The sequence below is a fragment of the Hibiscus syriacus genome, unplaced genomic scaffold (assembly GCF_006381635.1).
Source record: "Hibiscus syriacus cultivar Baekdansim isolate YM2019G1 unplaced genomic scaffold, ASM638163v2 tig00110988_pilon, whole genome shotgun sequence".
In the NCBI taxonomy this organism is placed as follows: Eukaryota; Viridiplantae; Streptophyta; class Magnoliopsida; order Malvales; family Malvaceae; genus Hibiscus; species Hibiscus syriacus.
The window spans coordinates 2107999-2132364 of NW_024062942.1; the positions used below are offsets into that span (position 1 = coordinate 2107999).

Sequence of the window (24366 nt, forward strand, 5' to 3'; positions counted from 1 at the left end):
GGAGCAAAGATGAAGCTATGGAGAAATTTATACTTTATAAGCAGGAAGTCGAAAACCAACTTAATAAAAAAAGATTAAGATGGTAAGAAGTTATCGTGGTGGTAAATATGATGAGCTATTCGGTGAATTTTGTTCACAAAATAGAATTATTCATGAAATAACACCACTATATTCTCCTCAATCAAATGGAGTATCCAAGTGCAAAAATCAAACTCTAAAAGAAATGATGAATGCCTTGTTAGGTAGTTTTGGGTTATCACAGAACATGTGGGGGGAATTTGTCCTTTCAGCTAACTACCTTTTAAATAAGGTACCCCGAAAGGAAAAATACAAGACACCATACAAATTATGGAAAGGTCAAAAATCTTCCTAAAAACAGCTGGAATATGGGGGTGTATTTCCAAGGTAATGGCCTCATTACTGAAGCAAATGAATATAGGTCCTAAAACTGTGGATTGTACTTTTATAGGTTATGCATAACATATCAATGCATATCGATTTTTTATATGAATCAAATAGTCCTGAGATTCACAAGAATGCGATAATGTAATAAAAGAATGGATTACTCTTTGAAAATATTTTTCCTTATAAATCTAAGAATATTGATCAAAGTTCAATAAAACGAACCTTAGAGACTAATAATGAGGATAGTCCAGATGATCAATAAAAGGTTTAAATTTAGATAGAGCCAAGAAGGAATAAACAGGAAAGGGTTGGAAAATATTTTGGGTCAGACTTCTTAAACTTTATGTTGGAGGTTGAACCTCAAACTTATAGTGAAGTTGTACAATCCTCTGAAGGCAACTTATGGAAATAAGCTATTAAGAGCGAAATAAAATTCCATCATGCAAAACCATACGTGGGAATTAGTGGATCTCCCTCTAGGGATTAAACCACTAAATTCTAAATAGATTTTCAAATGAAAATGAAAGCAGAGAGAACAATTAATAAGTACAAGGCTAGATTAGTAATAAAAGGATACCGACAAAATGAAGGTCTTGACTACTTTGATACATACTCTCATGTATCAAGAATAACATACATAAGAATGATACTTGCAGTTGTCTCTTTACAAAATCTATAATTACATCAAATGGATGTTAAAACAGCTTTCATGTATGGTGAACTTGACGAAGAAATTTACATGGAACAACCTAAGGGTCATGTAGTTCTAGGTCAAGAAAGGAAAGTTTGTAGTTGGATGAAGTCTTTGTATGGACTTAAACAAACACCAAAACAATGGCATTAGAAGTTTGATAGTGTCATGATGACAAATGACTTCAAGATAAATGAGTGTGAAAAATGTGTATATGTCAAAACTACAAACATAGGATATGTGATTCTATGCTTATATGTTGATGACATACTAATTTTTTAGAGTAACAATGAAATGGTAAAATGTACCAAAGACATGTTAAATTTGAGATTTGACATGAAAGATATGAAATTGATTGATACGATTCTAGGCATCCAAATTAAAAGGTCATTTGAAGGCCTTATTCTAACACAATCACACTATGTGGCCAATATCCTTGAGAAATTTAACAAGGATGATTCTGGTATGGTTATAACACCAATAGACTCATGTGTACATTTGTTTAAAAATCAAGGTGAAAGTGTTCACCAGGTGGAAAATGCAAGGGTCACAGGCAACTTAATGTATCTCATGAGTTGTACGAGACCAGACATCGTTTTTACTGTGAGCAATCTAAGCAGATTCACGAGCAATCCAAGTGAAAATTACTGGAAATCAATAAAAAGAATACTGATATATCTAAGATATACTTGAGATTATGAGTTGCATTATTCCAGAGATCTTGCTATCTTAGAACTCTGATGCTAGTTGGATATATGATATTCAAGATACCAAATGTACAAGTGGATATGTATTCACTTTAGAAGGATGAGTCGTATCTTGGAAATCCTCAAGACAAACGATTATAACTAGATCCACAATGGAATCTGAGTTTGCAGCTCTAAATAAATCTGGAGAAGAAGCATATTAGCTACAAAACTTTCTTGAGGATATTATAGAATGGGCAAAACCTGTGCCCACAATATGTATAGACTTTGACAACCAAGCAACAATTGCTAGATCACATAATTTTATGTATAATGGTAAATCGAGACATATGTGTCGTCGACATAATACCATTAGGCAACTAATCTCAAATGCAGTTATCTTTATTGATTATATCAAACCAAAAGTTAACATTGCAGATCAGCTAACCAAAGGTTTAAATCGAGATCAAGTTGAGAAAACATCTAAAGGAATGGGACTAAAGCCTATGAAATTTAAAGGTGTTATGTGAAGTAAAACCCTACCCTGTTGATTGGAGATCTCAAGATCTAGGTTCAAAGGGATAACCTAATTGCATAAATTGTGTATGATCATTGTGGGGGTTTCTTATCCCAAGTATGTTCCTATGATGTAAATAGTGATCAAAGTGGTATAAGCTAAGCTAGGCTTTAAATGGCCATTGTGTGTCGTGGTGAGTCGAGCAACATAAGTCACCTATGTGAGAGTGAAGTGAGGCCACTTCAAGGAGACTATCGGGCATAGTTCTCTCAAACTCTTACAAAACCAGGCGATGTCCATGGCTTTAGGAACATACTCATGATGGCTTTAGGAACATACCCATGAGAGCTAAATTTTTGTTAGAGGGGTAATTGTGTGAAGTATATTATCGTTTACACAAACGGCAGAACAATTCAAGGATATCGCACCTACTGTTGAACCAATAAAGTAAATATACTTTAACAAGGGAAGGTTCAAAGAAGGAAACCTACCTATCCCATGCAACTCTCGATCGTAAAGGCTTTCACCGCATCGAGTCAAAATATTTTTTGATTAAATCATCAATTTCATTTATGTGGGGGATTATTGGAAAAGTGGTGAATTACATCGATGGATTTAATATTTATATTAAATTTAGGAATAAATATATGTTTAATATTTAAATTTAAACAATATTATTATTTATTTAAATTTATATATTAAAAATTTTTGGTTGGAGTAAAACTCTCATGTTTAATATTATAAATTTAAAAGATATTATAATTTGTTTAAATTTAGATATTAAAAAGAGTTTTGGTTGGAGTAAAACTCTCAAGTTTCATAATATAAATTTAAAAGATATTATAATATGTTTAAATTTAGATATTAAAAGAGTTTTGGTTATAGTAAAACTCTCTCGAAATTCTTCTATAAATACTAAACAATCCTCTCAGTTTTTTATATCTCAGAATTCAAGAAGTATTCTTCACTTGAAAAATATTCTCTCATTCTTAGAAAATATTTTTTTCTCCCTTAGTTTTCTAGCGCTAGTCAAATGTAAGGAAAGTTTGTGATTTCTATTGTTGTGTCATTGTAGTTGATCATTAAGTTGTTGTATCCTGGAAGAGATGACCAAAAGATCTAGAACACTAAAGAGTGGCTGGAAATATGTCTTAAGAAACTGTGTAGCGACAAGCTTCAACTGATTCTGATCACAATAATAAATATAAAAGAGTATTTTTTTTATTTCCTTTTTAATTCTCTTTTATTTTAAAAAATTTGATTTATTTCTTTCACTTTTTCTCAGTTTCCATTTTGTCTAGGATTGTGGTTAACATTTCTCTCTAGTCAATTTGATGGTCCATGTTTTCGCCATAAGCTTCGAAAGTACCCCACAGCTCTACAAGCATCTTCCACATTACCTCATTCCAGCACTGTAAGGGAAGACCTGAAAATTCTAACCATTTTGACCTTTCTACTTGACTCAAAGATTCTTTCCATGGATTCACCTCTGCAAATATTTCTTTTAAATAACTCCAATGCAAATCCTCCAACGTTAGGTACAGATCTTCGTCACCGATAGTTAGTAGATACATCATCTTCCCACCCATTCTTTGGACTTTGATTTCCCCAAGCCCCTAGCCATGGAATCTCCTTTCAATGCTGGTCACGCTACACACCGTATTCATCACCCCCACCAAGCAACTCCTTAGTTTCCAAACATCCTTATCCTCGATATGACCTATAATCCTCTTTCTCCCCTCTTTCTTGGAATTATTTAGCTCCCCATTGAACACAATAGACGATACCCAAGCAGACTTCTTCAGCCTCCAATCCCCACCCATGTTTTGCGTGTTCACTCTCAACTATTTGTAGTATTCTTTGGAGAACCTCACTGTAATTCTTTTCCCATTAAACATTACTCCATTCAACTCTTCAATCATTTTTAACGCCACGATCCTTGTATTAGTTCTCACAAAAGCAAACCTTGTACCCTTCTACTCAACTTTCTCGCCACATACACATTCAAGACTTCTCCAATTCTTCCAAAGATCGTCCAAATCCCTTTCCAATGAAGCTTCATTGGTAGATTGTCCACGAACAGATTTGAAAACTACATTTGCCAGCTGCGTTTCCATTTAATCTGCCCTAACAAGGAAACAAAGGACGTGAAAAGGGGAAGAAATGAAAAGGAAAATAATATTATCAGACGAAACGGTGCTATTAAAGTATATAATAAGGATGAACTCCTTGTAAATAAGATAATATTATCAGACGATCCCTACGTAAACCCATGGTTCTTTTTACTATTATAGTATCTTTAAAGAAACAACACTTAAAATTAAAATAATTAGAACGATTCAATAGGTCTTTATGATAAATAAATTGTTGTTATTCCTTGAGGACCTAGGTTTGAACATCATATATAGATACCAGAGGTGTGAGTATTTAATGTCGAAAATTTGAGAATTATTTTTGAACAGATATTATTTTGTACTTATCCTAAATTAATTAAATGATTAAAAAAACTTACAATATCATCATTGGAAACTAACACGAGTCAAGAAGAGAATCCCTCACAGAGATGTAAATTATATGTCCGTTTATTTTTGGGGTTATTGGACAACCGTGAGCTTGCCAAGTGTTCTCTATACATTATGGTGAAAATCTGTCCGATAAGTTTAATATATACTCGTAAAATATAAAATTATATTTAAATAATAAATAAAATCAATTGAGGATTTACACACACGAGGCACGTAACAATATATATATGTACAAACTACAAATAATGTACAAATATTGAATGGCCTTAATCCTTAGCCGTGGGGGTAGGGCAATGGATGTGAACATACTGCAAACAAAAGAGGTGAGGACGTTGAGAGGGTTAACAAAGGACATCATGAGCGAGCATGTGAAATTGGTTCCCACCACTAGAATACAGCTCAAACCGAACCACCTGACTCACTCTAATTGCACCACTTTCTTATCACATTCCTTGCCTCCCCCTTCCCACAATTAGTTGCCCAACTCATCCAGATTGACTCCCATTTGCAGAGCCAATAGTCCATTCACACTTTATATTAGGGTAAACTACACATTTAATATCCAACTATCACTTTTATTCCATTTTGGGTCACCTAACTATTTTTTATTTCAAAATCATACTTAATGTTTAGTTTTGGTTTCATTTTGGTCAGTCACTGTTAAAAAATTAACGGTGATATGTCAATATCACCATAAGATAATGTCCCATCAACAGTTTTGTTATTTTTTTTAATGATGGAAGACCAAAATGAAACTAAAACCAAATGATAAGTATGATTTTGAAAAAAATAGTTGGATGATCAAAATAGAACAAAAATAATAATTGGGATACTAAATGTATAGTATACTCTTATATTTAAGAATTCTTTTTTAGTGTACAAAATCCCAAGTGATTGGGAGTTTTTGCAACTTTAAGTTATGGAGAGCAAAATATTTAGGGGATTATTTTACTTTTCTTCTTCTTTCCAGCTTTAAGTAGCAAAAAGGAATGAAGATGGGGAGTTCCATTTTCCATTTAGTGGCCCCTATGGGACCCCAAGAATAGAATGTGTTCAAATTAAGATGCATAATCTTGCACACCCAAACTCACTGTGTGTTGGCTAATAATGTGACAAGAAAATTATTAGATAGTGATTTAACTTTACTTTCCCTTTTTAGAACTGGGCTAAAATACTCTCCCCTCCGAACAAGTTGTTGGGATGCATACGAGCAAGTCGACCACAAATTTAATAATACTTAATTTAATTTTAAAAAAAATATTTTATTCATGTTAATTTAATTGATATTTGATTCGAATCATTTGTCAAAATTATTGTCTTGTTTTTCTAAAATGTATATAATCTAGTAATATTATGTATAGCTTAATATAAATATAAATAAATAAATTGAACAAAAAATATGATCAAAATAGTGTGTGAAACAATCCCAAAATCTAAACTCCAAAATAATAATCCATAAATACAACAAACTAGAGGTGCTAGCTTATGGATAATAGATAATCAATCCAAAAAATAAGGCAATCAACGTCCTAAAATTTATATAAAAAATAACAAGCTTATTGAATCGAGACGATCTTACTTGACTCGTTAAAATTCTAAATCAAACTCAAATTCAAATTGAATCAACTAATCGTGAGTTAATAATGACTCGTTAAGATTCCGATTCAAACTCAAATTCAAATCGAATCAACTAATCATAAGCTAATCAAATTTTAATCGAATCAAAATCAAAGCATTCGTAAACCGCTTATCTCCATTAACACCCCTAAATGTTGCTTTGTATTTTATACAGTAAAATATCGATTACATAATAATTTAATCATTGTATAGGAAATGAATGGTGAAGATCAATGAGTTGGCAATCCGCATGGTGAGTATGGGGTAAAGGGTGCAACAAACTATTTGTGGGAAGGTGGAGGGCATGGGCGGCTTCAATATCGTATCATCATCATCATCCATGCATGCAACCCCATGGCTCATCATCCAGCCTTGGTCATACATATTTATTGATTTATCCAACCATCAAAGTAAATCGATCCCCATTTTGATGCACTAGTTATAAACTCCATACGTATACATATGTTTGTATGGACGATATGAATCCAACGGAGCAGATATGAAAATGAATGATTTGGGTACTAAAATAACATATATACGAGCATCGACATGTGCAAAAATCATTTTCCAAATTACCCCATACAATTTGAAAACTTCGCATGAAGCTTGTATTAATTATTTGACAGTATATATTTTAGAGAGAAATGATTTTTTTTTTGGGCAAGAGTACACGTTTTCTCTTTTCATGAAATTAAATGCAGAGAAAATGAAAGGCACGAGGCCATTTTCATGTCCAACGAATCAATTGGAAATTAGCCAAAATATATCCATGCAATTGCAAAACAGCTTCAATGTAGGCTATCCATCCATGGAAGTTGACACACAATCAAGACATAATTTATTTACTTAATAATATAAGTTAATATAAATGACATTGTGTTTTAAATATTGATGTTCCTATTGTCATAATCATTTAAAATTATAACTAAAATATATGTAAATGCAATGCAATTGACTCTAATAAAAATTAAAAGTTTATGATTCATATCGTAAGAGCCAAAAGGAACATCAAGACTCGGCTCACATGGCCCGTTCTACAGCTCTTCTTCGCACCATTTAAAGTTCTCTCGTCCCTCATTCCGTCTCTACATCAAAACTTTTGATTCCTCGAAAGGGTTTTGCTCCCTAATTTTACCCTTACGAAATTCCCACACATTTCCTAATTCTCTTCATCCCGGCATGAAACACATGGACTCAAGGATGTTCATACAGTTTTCCGAGGCGAAATACCGGAGGATGAGGCGGAGGCGGACGGCTCACGGCGGCGGCGGCCGATCGGTTAGAATGAAGGTGAAAAGGTTGCAGAAGCTAATTCCGGAGGGGAAAGGGATGCAACCGAATCGGCTTTTTTTGAGGACAGCAGATTATATACTGCATTTGCAGTTACAAGTTCATATTCTTCAAGCTCTTTCCAAGGTTTACCAACCCTCAATGTAATCTCTCTCTCTCCCCCCCCCCTCTCTCCCTTTAAATTTTTATTTGGTCATTAATATTTAAATATGTATATAGATATATAGAATTTAGCAGACGTTTGCTGCCTTGCCGGATAAAAAAGGATTCTCTCCCTTTTTTATATTAATTATATATGACTGTCAAGGTTTTTTAATATATATAATATTGTTGGTTTACTTTTCTTTTTTTTTATTTTCTGTGTAATTTGTTAATATTGGTGGGTTTAATTTCCTGGAGAATTCATGCTGTTGAAACTTGGAACTACCCATGTACTGGAAATTTTCTGATTATTGTTCCTTTCTTTCCCTGATTTTCGTTAATTAAAACGCGCATATTCTGAAATCTATCAGTGGTCATGTTTTTAATTAATCATTGGTATTTGATCTACTAATTGACATCGAGTGCTACAGAGGTGAGGGTGACCCTCTTCATCCAGCTCTATTTGTAAACGCTAAGATTCTAACTCCTAATTGTTTTTAAGAATTTAGTGTCTCATCCCATTAGACCAATCAACTGATGGTTAGTAGTTAAATTATTTGATTTTTCTAAGTTTTTTTTTTTAAACATATAACATATGTTATGTTAAACGGTGCATATTCTGCAATATGCCAACTTTAACGTATAGAAAATCTAGAACACATATCAATTACACACATATAATCGCTTATTATACTGATAATTTAGATTAATTAAATGGTTTAGAATTGCAGGGTATTTTTAATATGCTATATTTACCTTCAATCAAAACATGTAAACATTCTTTGTAGTTGAAAATTGCAATCTTATCAAGTTTCTCGCTCGCAAGTTGAACATATTGATTCCACCCAACATAGGATTCAAGAAAAATAAATGAGAAAGCTAATTAACATATTATCAGACATAAACGTAAAATTTTATATTAAATGTGTAAATTTTTTAAAATTACATTAAAAGTTTAGGGTACGAAAAATAGATCATCAATAAAAATATGAAAAATGCATATTTTTGTTTTCTTAGTTTAATGTACTTTTTTCCGCAATGAAGTTAATTATCAAGTTTTTAGGGGGCACATGCACACATGCTTCACTAGTTGATGCACATCACATAAAACATATGGGGTTAAAGAAATTCATCTTGGTTCATTTGATATAAGTGGGCTGGCAAATGGTGTGCATGAATTAGAGCATCATGTAGCCCAATCTCATGAAATGTACAGTACGAAGTTGCTGAAGGGCAGACATCAAAGGCCCCGTCAGATTAACAAATTTCAGCGCCAAAAAGACGTAGGGTCCTTTTCGCCCTCTCGACTAACATACTTCCAAATTTGGAGCCATAAAATCGCTACACGCCACGGCAAAATCTTAGCTCCGCCTGCCCATGCTCATCACTTTTGCCTGCACATGCATCTAAACTATATTTGGTTTCCACATTATATATGATATTAGCCAACCATCTATAATTTTTATTTATTAAATTAAATAAATAAATAAATATTAATAAATAAAAAATTGTGTTCGACGAATTTACAATGGTTTGTTCGGTTCGTTTATATTCACGAACAACCTCATTTATCTACTAAACTATAAGTTTGTTTATTGAGTCGTTTACTTTGTTCTCGTTTTCCTTTTATTTTTTACATTTTAAATATCAATGAAACTAAGGACTAAATCAAATATAAAGTGAACTTTGAAGTTTAAACTATAAAATTAAAGAAACTAAAGGACTAGTTTGTAATTTCACCATTTTCTTTGGCTTTGCAAATAAAAGGTTCTTGAACACTAACCGATTAAACGGACATGCTTGCGAATGCTAAACGAACAAACACCTTCAAAATAAAATAAATGAAGACGAATATGATATTAAAAATTTAAACGAACACCATAATAAATAAACAAGTGAACACCAATACAACTTTATTCGTTTAAACTCATTTCATTTACATCCCTATATATGATCATTAGAAACGATATTTTTATTGATTTGATTTGGAGTGATTTTTATGAGAAAAAATATTATCAATAATAGCATCATATTTTTTTTAAAATGATAGAAATTTCGTTTCCACATTTTTTTTTAATTTTAATCAAATTGAATAACATTATGAAACAATAATACATGCATCAGTCTAACGTTATGGACATTCGTCGTGTATTTCTAACTAAGAGGATGGAGTAAGCATAACTAGTTCCTGAAGAATTAGAATTAAAGAGAACATCTTTTATCTTTCTTATTTTTCGTTTTTTGTTATCAATATCATTAAGTTTTAAGTCTTGCCATATAATAAGTTTTTTATATCTTAAAATTATATGAAACGAGAATTACTAATGATGATATGTTAAAGAAAACTTGTTCGACTTTTCATAACACAAATTTGCTCTTACAACAATAATATTAAGAGCATAAATTCAGCTAAATTATTGTGAAGTTGTGGTTGAATAAACAGAAGCAAAACTCCATCCAAGTCGGCGTAAATATTCACTTTGGTCCTTTGCTCTCTCTCTCCAGCTTCGTCTATAACAAGCCATTATGTAAAGGGGATTGGAAACTCCAAGGAGCAGCAAACGGGGTTCACTGCAACAACCCCGGAACAGCTCATTAAAATCAGGGTTCCATTGATGCCGGACTTTTCTAATTTCTGAGGCAGGTCAACTAAAACCTTGACTTGGTTTAAGGTATTTTAGAAGAGTTAGAGAAGAGTGCCTCGTGTTCTTCTTACACCTGTTTCGAGCTAGTAGTATTTCTTTTCTTCCCAAATATTCTACCTAAGCAATCCGCTTACTTTTCAATCTTCAGTCAGAGATTAGTTTTTTTTCTTTTTGCCTCTTAGCTGGGTTTTTGCTGTGGGTGCAAGAAACAATGTGCCCATTGCTTGTTCGTTTTAGTTTTTGAGTTTGGGTTTAATCTAAAAGGAACCTAGAAATATGGTTTCAGTGTTGTTTTGATTCAAGAAAGTTGAAGAGCCAGGTGTTTTTAGCATGCCCATTTCCTAGAATGTCTTCTTCTTTCTCCTCTCCTCCATTGCCGCTCAGTAATGATTACCGGAAGCAGTCAAATCCTGTTCCCTCATCATCTTCGGCTAGTAAAATAAGCCCAGCTGTTTTGTTCATCATTGTTGTTTTGGCTGTTATATTCTTCATATCTGGCCTTGTTCAATTGCTGGTAAGATTTATAATGAAGCACAGGTCTCCCTCATCTTTATCAGAATCCGACAGATACCCAGAAATGTCAGGGACTGATGCCTACCAAAGACAGTTACAGCAACTCTTCCATCTTCATGATTCGGGTCTAGATCAGTCTTTCATAGATGCTCTGCCTGTGTTTCTTTACAAGGAAATAACGGGGTTGAAGGAGCCATTTGATTGTGCAGTTTGTCTCTGTGAGTTCTTGGAAGAAGATAAATTGAGATTACTTCCCTTGTGTAGTCATGCTTTCCATATAGACTGCATAGACACATGGTTGATGTCTAACTCTACTTGCCCCCTTTGTAGAGGGACCATTTTCACACCTGAGCTCCCAATTGAAAACCCAGTTTTTGACTTTGAGTATCCAAGGGAAGAAACTGTGTTATCAAGTAATGACATTGGGAAGAGGGTGTTTTCTGTCAGATTAGGCAAATTTTGAAGTTCAAATGATGGAAAAGGAAGAGAAGGAGAAGGAGAAGGAGAAGAAGGGGTGACCAATAGCAGTAATTTGGATGCTAGGAGATGTTACTCAATGGGATCATTCCAATATGTTGTTGCTGATGAGTTGCAGGTAGCTCTATGCCTTTCTAGAGGAAGCAATGGCACTGCTAATAGTGTGAAGCTTGTGAAGGGAAGAGGTGGACAGAATGGAAATTCATCAAATGATGGGGATTTTGAGGGAAAGAAAATTAACTTGACAAGTAAGGTGAAAGCTTCTCTGTTTCCAAGATCTGGCAATGGTCAAGGAAGGGTAAATTCCCAAGTTCTTCAGATACCATAGGCTCTTCATCTGTTACTGCTGGTTTGCCATGGACTGATTGTAGAAATCAAGTTACCTAAGGTATTTACTGTTCCTTTGTACTCCATTATAGCCATATATATTCAGTGAATTTAATCATTTAAGCAGTTTCTTTTAGCTTTTTTACTTTCTCTTTTCTCTCAAAGAAACTTGATTCTTTACCAGTGCTATGAATGTGCTTCTTCACGTTCTTACTTTTATGACTACACAAAATGTAAACATGTTCTTACAATGGCAAATTACAAACCAAATTCCAATAATTACTCTTACATCTTTCTCCCTCTGCCAACAATGTACGCCAAAAGAGAATAATACAGAAAAGGGTGAAAAAAGGATACACTGACGTCAAATCGTCTGGTGCTTTCAATGACAAGCTTTATTTTGTATTTTTACTATGGTGAATTCCCTTAATTTGATGTTCTAATAGGAGCCTTTGTTTGCTTTGTATGATGAGGGATGGTGGGATCCAAAAAAAGTGATTTGAAGGACTCTGGTGAGTGTCCATTATAAGAAAAAAAAAAAGTTTGACACTAGACATAAGTGAGTGGATTGTGGGGTCATATAATCATTATCAATCTCAATAATAAAATGAAGTATCGTTCTTTTTAAATATTTTAAATTATTTAATTATGTCTATAAATTTTGTGTGATGTCATTTGTCAATAATTAAAAATTTTAAATAAATATTATATTATAATTACTTCATATTATATTATTCAAAGAATAAATAAAAATAAAGTTGAGATCCCAAGCTTACCTCTCACTTAAACTACATTAAGAGTAGAAAGTTCATTTAAGGGGTTGAAAGCTTCCTTGAAACTTGTAATTGTGAAATAATTAATCATTTTTCTCAAACAATTATACTAAAACTATAAAATAGGAAAGAAGGGTGATGGTCACATGGATTCGAAATTTTTTAATTCTAATTTGATTTGATCTTGAATCAATAAAGTTGTAAAACAAAATAATTAAAAAGAGTGAGTTTAAAATAAAAGTAAACTAAATTAAATTAAATTAAAGTAACGAAAGCAATAAAAATAAGAAAAATTAATTGTAGAAAAATTAATTATGAAGAAAGATAGCCTTTAGTTTTGCTTTGTCTCAATCCATCTCGATCACTTAAATAAGTTTTATTTCGGATGCTTGTCGGTTATAGTCTACAAGGTCCAACTCTTGTAACTTACTCTTCTCTCAAGTGAATTAATTCCCAAAGACAATCTTTGAAATTTAAACCTTGCTTGGATTAACAACAGCTATCGATGTTAACGCCAATTCTTTCTTTAGTGCTGGAAAAGCACGTGCTCGGATTATGGTATCTCGATGAAAATCGAATCCGATCTTGATTTCCCTTAGCGGACCGCCACTAAGTTTGTTCTTAGGCCCTGTTTGGTTCAAGGAATGTTGTATTACCGAGGGAATGAAATCCTCATTCCCCCGATTGGTTGGTCGGTAATCTCATTCCCGGTAATCTTTTATTACCAACAGTGGATTTTTTGGGGTATATTACCGGGAATGTGATTACCTCCATTCCCCCGTTTGGTTGACCGGTAATCTCATTCCCGGTAATCTTTTATAACCAACAGTGAATTTGTTGTGGTATATTATCGGGAATGTGATTACATCCCTTCTCTTAGGTATTATTGGATTACCGGCGTTTTGGACTAAAATGCCCTTAAAAAAATTTCTTCAAAAATATCCTTCTTCTGTCGTTGAATAATAAAAATCTTACGAATGTTAAATTACAAATTTGTCCTTAAACTATTTTAGATTTACAAAAAAAAAGTCTATAATTAAAATTTTATATGAAGTTCATGAGTTAAAATAAAATTTTACCCTTTCATTAAACCTATTTATCTTTTCAATTTTGTAAAAAAATTATATAAATTTTATGAATTTAAATTTTTTAAAGAAAATATATAAATTGATTATAGTAATATTATAGTAGAATTCAACTTGTTAAAAAAACAAATATATAATAAGGACAATTTGGTCAAATATACATTCCAATAATCTTTTATTCCTTTAACCGAACACGGTAATCTTATATTCCTGCTAAACCAACCAAACACAAAATACAATATTCCAGTAATCGTATTCTCTGGTAATCTTTTATTCACACGGGTAATTTTATATTCCATGAACCAAACGCACCCTTAGGGAATTGAAATTTGCTATAAGCCGACTATCCACCAACATACACTCTAGGTATTGAGATATTTAAAGAAAAGGTCATCTGTCGAAAATCAAGAAAGAATCTAAAGGTATGAAGCGTTTTTACAATTCTCACGAGATTGAATTGAACCGTAACTCAGCTATCAGCGAAAAAAAGTTTAGTCAAGTATAATAGAATTCATACTTGGCGTGTGGAAGAGTGAAAAGATGAAAAAGAAAATAATTTTATTGAACTAAAGACCTAAAAGCCAATATCAATTATATACTAAATTCTGAATTTGTACATCTCTCAAGCTCCTCCCCTAGATGGTATTTATAACTTTGGGATAACCAAGTGAAAATAGAATACTAACTCTTAATTACATTAAAATACTTAATTAATTGTAAACTAAAATTCCTAATAAAAATAATAAAATCTAAACAAAATAATAAAATCTAAAGTGTTTGAATTCAATTATATCTTTTAATTTCTAAAGAATTGTAGTTCGTCTTGTTTTTCTCCTTTGATATTGCTGATTAGACTATTTAATTAGAGTTGGCACCTAATTTTGTCTTTTTAATCTGAGTTGGCGTCGATTATTCCAAAAAATAGAATAAATATGTTTTAATTAGTTATTTATTGATTTTTGGGAAGTAGAGTCTTGAACATAATCTAACGTAAATAACTCAATTAGTACTATAAAAGAGATAAAGATGGATTAATTAATAATAAAATATTAACCAAATAGAATACTTATCAATTTTTATATCAAATTATTTTAGAATCGTCGGACCAGATGTAATTTATTATCACTGGATCCAACATATATAGCTTATTCATTTTTGGTGTTCCCTTCCCTCCCATGGCCATAATAGAAGAAGCATGGTGATATGATTAGAGAAGACAATTGCTGGTGTCTGATTGTTGGCGTAAATTATTAGATGGGCAGGTGAGAGTCGAGTATATGAAGAAACTGCATGGGCAGGAGCCAAAGATGACAGCAATGTGAGCCAAAAGTAAAACAAAAGTGAATGCATGACTGGCGTGCATTGTGTATTTGGTAAGCTTTAAGAGATCACAGTTAAAAAGACAATATGGATTATTGAGATTTGGAGGAAGAAGAATCCAAGGTCTCTTATTGTCCCATTTTTTAACCACTCGGGCCATTTGCAAATTTCCAATGAATCACTTTTACCTTTTTGTCCTATTTTTGACCATATGGTGAGCAAACGCCATTTGAGAGTTGAAGTTCAGGCCAGTGTTCTTCAAGAGTAGGCAGCCCATGTGCAATTAAAAATAACAATATTGCAGTGGGGTTTCACAATTTCAACCTGCAGTGAAATGCTCATCGCTTTCGTCTCTAATAAATATTAACACCCCATCCCCATTTTATATTTGTAAAGCCATTAATTTAAAAATCACCAAATCATGGGAATTTAATGTGCTCAAAGTCGTGTGATTCAAAACTAAATCTTTGTTAGCTCGAGAGCTGCCATGTTATGAATAATTGTGATCACCCAAAGCCTAAAAACCACTCCACTCTCCATAAAGACTGGCAAAATAAAAGCACATCATTTCATTCTCGGCCAGTGAACTACATGCAACATATCAGTTCCCTTGAGCAACTTTAACCGAATAGAACAACTATATATTTAGATATTTGATATACTACCAGTATACACATAACTTCCCATGTCGGCCATTAGTGACTTGCAAATTGTGTGACGGACCCATTGTCACTTGCAGACAAAGTATTGTGTTATCCAGTCATTATACTCTTTTCGGAAAACATATATGATAAGATATGTAGTGTTACTGTTTATACACTTCAGTATTTTTGTTTTTTCTTTCTAATGTGAAATTAACGTTCTCCATCTCTTTAAAATTATTATTAGTTGGATCCAAGTGCTATCGAAGGAACTGCATAAAATAGCATCAAAATACATATTAAAAGCAACGACATATGCATGAAATCAAGTTACCTCGGTGCTTAAAATGATGATTATTGTTTCTGGAGATTCCAAATTCGAGCCTCAATCTCTGTCAAAGTGTTTTAACTTTCATTATCAAATAATTAAAATATTTAAAATATAAAACCTTTGTAATCGTATAGAAAAAGCAACAGCATGCAAAATCTTATAATAAATACAAACTCAAAGGTTATTTTTAGTGAACATAGAAAAATCATAATTTTGCGAAATTAGTGATGCCTAGATTTTAAGAATCCCACAAACAAGGCTAATAATAAGTATTCCTGACAGATAAAGAACTACTTGTGAGGACAGGCTTAAGCTTGCAAACTGCAAGGTTCTTTGATTTTCACATAATTATATGAGAAATAATATAGTAATGCAAAATCTGCCTCTAACAGAGGGCAGTTGAACCCAATTATACGTAGGATTGTAAATGAACGAAGTTTGATAAATTATTCGAGAACTGATCTTATAACATTCGTTTATTAAGTTAAATGAATGAGCATGAATAAAATTTTTATATTTATTTAATAAATGATCGAACACACACAAAGATGTGTTCGGTTTGTATATGTTCACGAACAAGTTCGTTTATCAACTCACTTATAAGCTTGTTTATCCAATTCTCTTTTTCATTTTATTTTTTACATTTTAAATATTAGTGAAGGTAGAGACTAAATTGAACACAAAGTAAACTCTGAAGCTCAAACTGTGAAAGACAAAAAGCTTAAAGACTAGTGGTGTAATTTCACAATTTTTATTTGCCTTGGAAATAGAATAAATGGATAAAAATAAATAAACTAAAGGGTTGGCGAGCATATAAACGGACCATATTCGCAAACGTTAAGCGAATCAAACACAAATATCTTCATAAATAAATAAATATGAACACAATATTAAAAATTTAAATGATCATGAACCACAGACCTTAAAAAACAACAAACAAACACAACGTTTTTTGTTGTCCTGCTCATTTAATTACAGTCCTAATTATAAATTCTTTACTACTAGAAGTACCGAAAGGGAAAGCAAACTCAGTAACCAGATATCTTCAGTTACCTTTGGAACGGCTACCTGGAAAAGAATTGAATTCAACCTTCGATTCAATATGCAGTTAATAAAATAATTTTTTCAGTACTAATTTTATTCATAATGACATAATCCAGATGGTTAGTGTTCATATTTTCTCTCAATAATGCAAATTGGTTAAGTCAAATTATTTACTAAAACTTCCATGCATTAATTTCTTGTGACCTATTTGGTTTAGTCATATATGATTTTTTTTTTAAAGTTATATATGAATTTGTTGATTTTTATGCATACTGTTTTTAAGTAAAGGGATGGACTATTGGGTTTCGGCTTATAGGGCCATCTTCCAATTTTGGGCTTTAATCAAATTGGCAATTTGTATTGGAAAGCAATGTATCTATACAAGTTAACAGCGCCTCTAATCGGTAATACCATTATAAACAAGACAACTAAGAACTCATCCCATACCATTTTTGCTAGCGCCAGAAAAATGTATAATTTCACTATCACCATTTGCAATAATAATGACGAGAATTTAACCTTCAACTTTCGGCTCCAGCCCACGACAACAATCTCCCATGTCGGTATCCCATCGGAATTGCATCTGGCAAATACAGACGACATTTCAGATAAGTTAAAATCAAAGTTTCACTCGTTCGAAAGAAGAATCCCTTGAAGCAAATCGCACACTCCAATGTGAACCGGTAAATTTATGCCGGCCACCGCGCCTTCTGTCAAGCATTACTCTCGAAAGAAACCTTAAGACGAGGCAGGCACCTAGGCTTTGAAATTGTAGCGGTTCCAAGGCCTTTAAGTAACTTCAAAACGTCAGCAGTGTCATCAAGGTAATACTTAGCTTTGCTAGGCTTTCGGCCAACGGTGCATGCAAAGATTTCTGGAGCCACAGGCAAGGATGGATTAGAGACTGAAGTTAATATGCTCTGAAACATATCTTCGTCGGATTTATCATCACCAACACACATTACAAAATCAGGTGACTCTCCACTGTCGATCATTCTCGACAGAACCTTTTCTGCAACCAACCCTTTGCTTACTCCCTGAATTAAATAAAAAATATAGATTAGGAAGCTTGATTCGACAATATTTTAAATTACACACATAAAAATGGGAGGGAGGGGCAGGTAGCCATCTAGTCGAGAATCAATTTTATCATACCTGTGGTTTAACTTCAACAATGTGCTGGCCTCTATTAACAACTGCCGGTTCATTTGCAAGAACACTTTCCAAATGATCCAGCAATTCCTTGGCCTGGCATGATCCGAAATCAGGGTCCGCATCTTGATGGTGCCACACCAAAGCACTCTCCTTAGGCTCTATGCTGGAGCCATCTGTTGCCTCTCTATACAGGCTCATGACAGGTTCCACAATCTTTTCCATTCAAGGTCAGCACCAGTGCTGGTTTCCCATTCAGAGTCCTTACTCCATCTACACGAAGAAAAAAGAAAATGGCCCAAGCTTATTTTAGTCATTTAGACTCTGGCCATATATTAAAAAAATTGTAGTCAGTGTACCTTATGAAGTACCCATGCTCAGCAGCTATTCCCAGCTTCTCGCAAGGAGCAAGCCACTCGCTAAGTGAAGTTCTACCCCTCCCACTAACAATACACGGTGTTCTTAGGATCATCACAGAGGATCTTGATGATGATATATAACATCAGGGCTAGGAGATTTAATAATGGAAGCTTCAGGAACAAGAGTGCCATCGTAGTCAAGAAATATTGCTCTTCTATTTGTTTGTTTATATGCCGAAACAATGTGATCAATAGAAAGCCTCCTAAAACTAGGAGAAAGAGATACGACTCTGAAACCAAGGCCAAAACCAATGCCCCAGCAGCGTTTACTAAAATGATCTTGGCATGCTCTATCCAAGTCCATGGTAAAGCTGCGAGCCCAATATGCTACATCATGAGTACTAACATATCGGTAGTGTTTGTCATGTCGCAATTGCTTCTCTGACTCCGGTAATAGCTGTATTTAAAGCCTCCGCCACAGCATCAATATCCCAAGGATTTACCCTTATCGCTCCACTTAAAGACGGTGAGCAACCAATGAATTCAGAAACAACGAGCATGCTTGTTCGTGGAGATTCTGGCTTTACACCCAGTGCCTCATCCATAGCAGGAGTTCCCTGCCGACAAACAATGTACTTGTAAGGAACCAGATTCATTCCATCCCACACAGCACTATGCAACATTCTGCTAGCGCATAATAGGCAGATTTCTCATAACGGGGAACAGGACGATCAATCAGAACCACTGGCTGATATTTGGGTGAACCATAAACATCATTGATCTTTTTAGCAGCCATATAAGTCTCTTTCTTAGCTTCCTGGACATCCTTTCCAAAGCCCCTTGCAGGATTCACAATCTGAACCAGGACTATTTTACCCTGCATATCTGGATGCTGCTGTAACAGTTGTTCCATAGCCAGTAGTTTAAGACTGATGCCTTTGAAAATATCCATGTCATCTACTCCAAGAATCAATTTTTTCCCTTCAAACTGTTTCTCAATCTCTTGGACCTTGGCAGCAGTGGATGAGAGATTCAACACTGACTCAAGTCTACCCATATGAACTCCTATAGGAAGAATTTTAATAAAAACTGTGCGACCAAAGTAATCAAGACCAATATGTCCTCTTTTAGATTCATAATCAAGGCCCAGCATTCTACTGCAGCAAGACAGAAATGTCGTGCATAATCAAACGTATGAAAACCAATTAGATCACAATTCAGCAGTCCCCTCAGAATCTCATCCCGGACAGGCAATGTTCGATATATTTCTGATGAGGGGAAAGGGCTGTGGAGGAAAAATCCAAGCTTGATTCTATGGAAGTGTTTCCTCAAAAATGTGGGAAGAACCATCAGGTGATAATCATGAATCCAAACATAATCATCATCTGGATTGATAACTTCCATAACCTTGGCAGCAAATATTTTATTAGCAGAAACATATGCCTGCCATAGAATACGGTCAAACCTATCACCATGGTCAGGACACATGGGCAGCATGTAGTGGAAAAGAGGCCACAAATGCTGTTTACAGAACCCAAGATAAAACTTCTTCTGCAAATCATGAGGTAGAAATGTAGGAACACAATTAAAATCTTCCAACAGTATTTGGGCAACTTCTTCCTGTTCGTTCACATCTATATCAACCTTGAGAGATCCTATGTATATAACTTCTGTTTCAGGAGAAAAACCATCCTTTAGATGTAGTAAAAGAGCATCGTCATCCCAGCTGAATCGCCATTTAGAAGTCTCTCCATCTCTTTTAGCATGCAAAGGTAACATGTTTGCCACTACAATTTTGCGTTCTCTACAACCAGAAGAAGTAACATCTGAATCCCCATCATTACTGCTACAGGAATCCATGTCAGAGATTATCCCAGGAACAGTCATTACGCGGGGAAGAGCTCTTGGAGTTTGAGGAATATCAAGTAGATCCCCAGAAACCAAGTGTAAAAAATTTGCACACGATCTTGACGCCATTAAAGCTTCTATTTGACGAAAGCATACAAACAAAACCCCACTACAATAAATAGTTCCAATTAAAATGTTCACAGATCTGAAGACAAAAAGGTATCAATTAGTTGAGCTCATTCACATTAATCAATCAAATCAATCAGGGAAGCAAGACAGAGGATTAAACACCGTGATTTCTATCAATTGTATGCACCTCAAATAAGAGTAATTTTTCCAATAGTTTTGACTTCTCAAAATATTTTTTAAAAATTCTCTTACGGGTCATTCTTTAGCATTTTTATCTAGAAATATTCAACTAATTTGATAACAAAAGCAAAATAAAAATAATGTTACACTTAGTAATGAAGATGCCTTGAAAAGTACTTGATTTGTAGTCTTTCCTATTCTTAGCAAAAACGAGATCCGCAACCTTATTTTGATCGCAGGTAATTTTGCCGCAAAAAACATATATTTAAGAAATTAAGGAAGAAACTGTGCTAATAGCATAAGTCACAACCAAGTCAACGAAATCAAACAAAAAAAAACGAAATTTTAGATTTACAAAAAAAAAGTCTATAATTAAAATTTTATATGAAGTTCATGAGTTAAAATAAAATTTTACCCTTTCATTAAACCTATTTATCTTTTCAATTTTGTAAAAAAATTATATAAATTTTATGAATTTAAATTTTTTAAAGAAAATATATAAATTGATTATAGTAATATTATAGTAGAATTCAACTTGTTAAAAAAACAAATATATAATAAGGACAATTTGGTCAAATATACATTCCAATAATCTTTTATTCCTTTAACCGAACACGGTAATCTTATATTCCTGCTAAACCAACCAAACACAAAATACAATATTCCAGTAATCGTATTCTCTGGTAATCTTTTATTCACACGGGTAATTTTATATTCCATGAACCAAACGCACCCTTAGGGAATTGAATTTGCTATAAGCCGACTATCCACCAACATACACTCTAGGTATTGAGATATTTAAAGAAAAGGTCATCTGTCGAAAATCAAGAAAGAATCTAAAGGTATGAAGCGTTTTTACAATTCTCACGAGATTGAATTGAACCGTAACTCAGCTATCAGCGAAAAAAAGTTTAGTCAAGTATAATAGAATTCATACTTGGCGTGTGGAAGAGTGAAAAGATGAAAAAGAAAATAATTTTATTGAACTAAAGACCTAAAAGCCAATATCAATTATATACTAAATTCTGAATTTGTACATCTCTCAAGCTCCTCCCCTAGATGGTATTTATAACTTTGGGATAACCAAGTGAAAATAGAATACTAACTCTTAATTACATTAAAATACTTAATTAATTGTAAACTAAAATTCCTAATAAAAATAATAAAATCTAAACAAAATAATAAAATCTAAAGTGTTTGAATTCAATTATATCTTTTAATTTCTAAAGAATTGTAGTTCGTCTTGTTTTTCTCCTTTGATATTGCTGATTAGACTATTTAATTAGAGTTGGCACCTAATTTTGTCTTTTTAATCTGAGTTGGCGTCGATTATTCCAAAAAATAGAATAAATATGTTTTAATTAGTTATTTAATTATTGATTTTTGGGAAGTAGAGTCTTGAACATAATCTAACGTAAATAACTCAAATTAGTACTATAAAAGAGATAAAGATGGATTAATTAATAATAAAATATTAACCAAATAGAATACTTATCAATTTTTATATCAAATTATTTTAGAATCGTCGGACCAGATGTAATTTATTATCACTGGATCCAACATATATAGCTTATTCATTTTTGGTGTTCCCTTCCCTCCCATGGCCATAATAGAAGAAGCATGGTGATATGATTAGAGAAGACAATTGCTGGTGTCTGATTGTTGGCGTAAATTATTAGATGGGCAGGTGAGAGTCGAGTATATGAAGAAACTGCATGGGCAGGAGCCAAAGATGACAGCAATGTGAGCCAAAAGTAAAAACAAAAGTGAATGCATGACTGGCGTGCATTAGTGTGTATTTGGTAAGCTTTAAGAGATCACAGTTAAAAAGACAATATGGATTATTGAGATTTGGAGGAAGAAGAATCCAAGGTCTCTTATTGTCCCATTTTTTAACCACTCGGGCCATTTGCAAATTTCCAATGAATCACTTTTACCTTTTTGTCCTATTTTTGACCATATGGTGAGCAAACGCCATTTGAGAGTTGAAGTTCAGGCCAGTGTTCTTCAAGAGTAGGCAGCCCATGTGCAATTAAAAATAACAATATTGCAGTGGGGTTTCACAATTTCAACCTGCAGTGAAATGCTCATCGCTTTCGTCTCTAATAAAATATTAAACACCCCATCCCCATTTTATATTTGTAAAGCCATTAATTTAAAAATCACCAAAATCATGGGAATTTAATGTGCTCAAAGTCGTGTGATTCAAAACTAAATCTTTTGTTAGCTCGAGAGCTGCCATGTTATGAATAAATTGTGATCACCCAAAGCCTAAAAACCACTCCACTCTCCATAAAGACTGGCAAAATAAAATGCACAATCATTTCATTCTCGGCCATAGTGAACTACATGCAACATATCAGTTCCCTTGAGCAACTTTAACCGAATAGAACAACTATATATTTATATAGATATTTGATATAACTACTGATATCCGATTTATTAATCAATTAATCTTGATCGAATATTGTATAAGCACTCAGTTTACTCCATTCGTAAACGTTAAAATTTAAACTCTTGACATTATTTAAAAGATCTAGTACCTCATCCCATATCAATCGGTGTCGGTAAAGCAAGTAAATATATTAGATAATATACTAAAGCTTTCTCTTGTTAAGCTCTCAGATACATAACGGGTAACACAAACTAATAAAGCCCAGTATACACATAACTTCCCATGTCGGCCATTAGTGACTTGCAAATTGTGTGACGGACCCATTGTCACTTGCAGACAAAGTATTGTGTTATCCAGTCATTATACTCTTTTCGGAAAACATATATGATAAGATATGTAGTGTTACTGTTTATACACTTCAGTATTTTTGTTTTTTCTTTCTAATGTGAAATTAACGTTCTCCATCTCTTTAAAATTATTATTAGTTGGATCCAAGTGCTATCGAAGGAACTGCATAAAATAGCATCAAAATACATATTAAAAAGCAACGACATATGCATGAAATCAAGTTACCTCGGTGCTTAAAATGATGATTATTGTTTCTGGAGATTCCAAATTCGAGCCTCAATCTCTGTCAAAGTGTTTTAACTTTCATTATCAAATAATTTAAAATATTTAAAATATAAAATACCTTTGTAATCGTATAGAAAAAGCAACAGCATGCAAAATCTTATTTAATAAATACAAACTCAAAGGTTATTTTTAGTGAACATAGAAAAATCATAAATTTTGCGAAATTAGTGATGCCTAGATTTTAAGAATCCCACAAACAAGGCTAAATAAAAATAAGTATTCCTGACAGATAAAGAACTACTTGTGAGGACAGGCTTAAGCTTGCAAACTGCAAGGTTCTTTGATTTTCACATAATTATATGAGAAATAATATAGTAATGCAAAATCTGCCTCTAACAGAGGGCAGTTGAACCCAATTATACGTAGGATTGTAAATGAACGAAGTTTGATAAATTATTCGAGAACTGATCTTATAACATTCGTTTATTAAGTTAAATGAATGAGCATGAATAAAATTTTTATATTTATTTAATAAATGATCGAACACAAACAAAGATGTGTTCGGTTTGTATATGTTCACGAACAAGTTCGTTTATCAACTCACTTATAAGCTTGTTTATCCAATTCTCTTTTTCATTTTATTTTTTACATTTTAAATATTAGTGAAGGTAGAGACTAAATTGAACACAAAGTAAACTCTGA

General features: G+C 33.1%; 2 pseudogenes; one reads left to right on the plus strand and one right to left on the minus strand.

Moving 5' to 3' along the window:
* The first annotated feature begins 10337 nt into the window (after positions 1–10337).
* On the plus strand, positions 10338–12015 carry LOC120149018 (annotated as a pseudogene).
* Positions 12016–17475: 5460 nt separating this feature from the next.
* LOC120149035 lies at positions 17476–20548 on the minus strand (annotated as a pseudogene).
* Positions 20549–24366: the final 3818 nt, after the last annotated feature.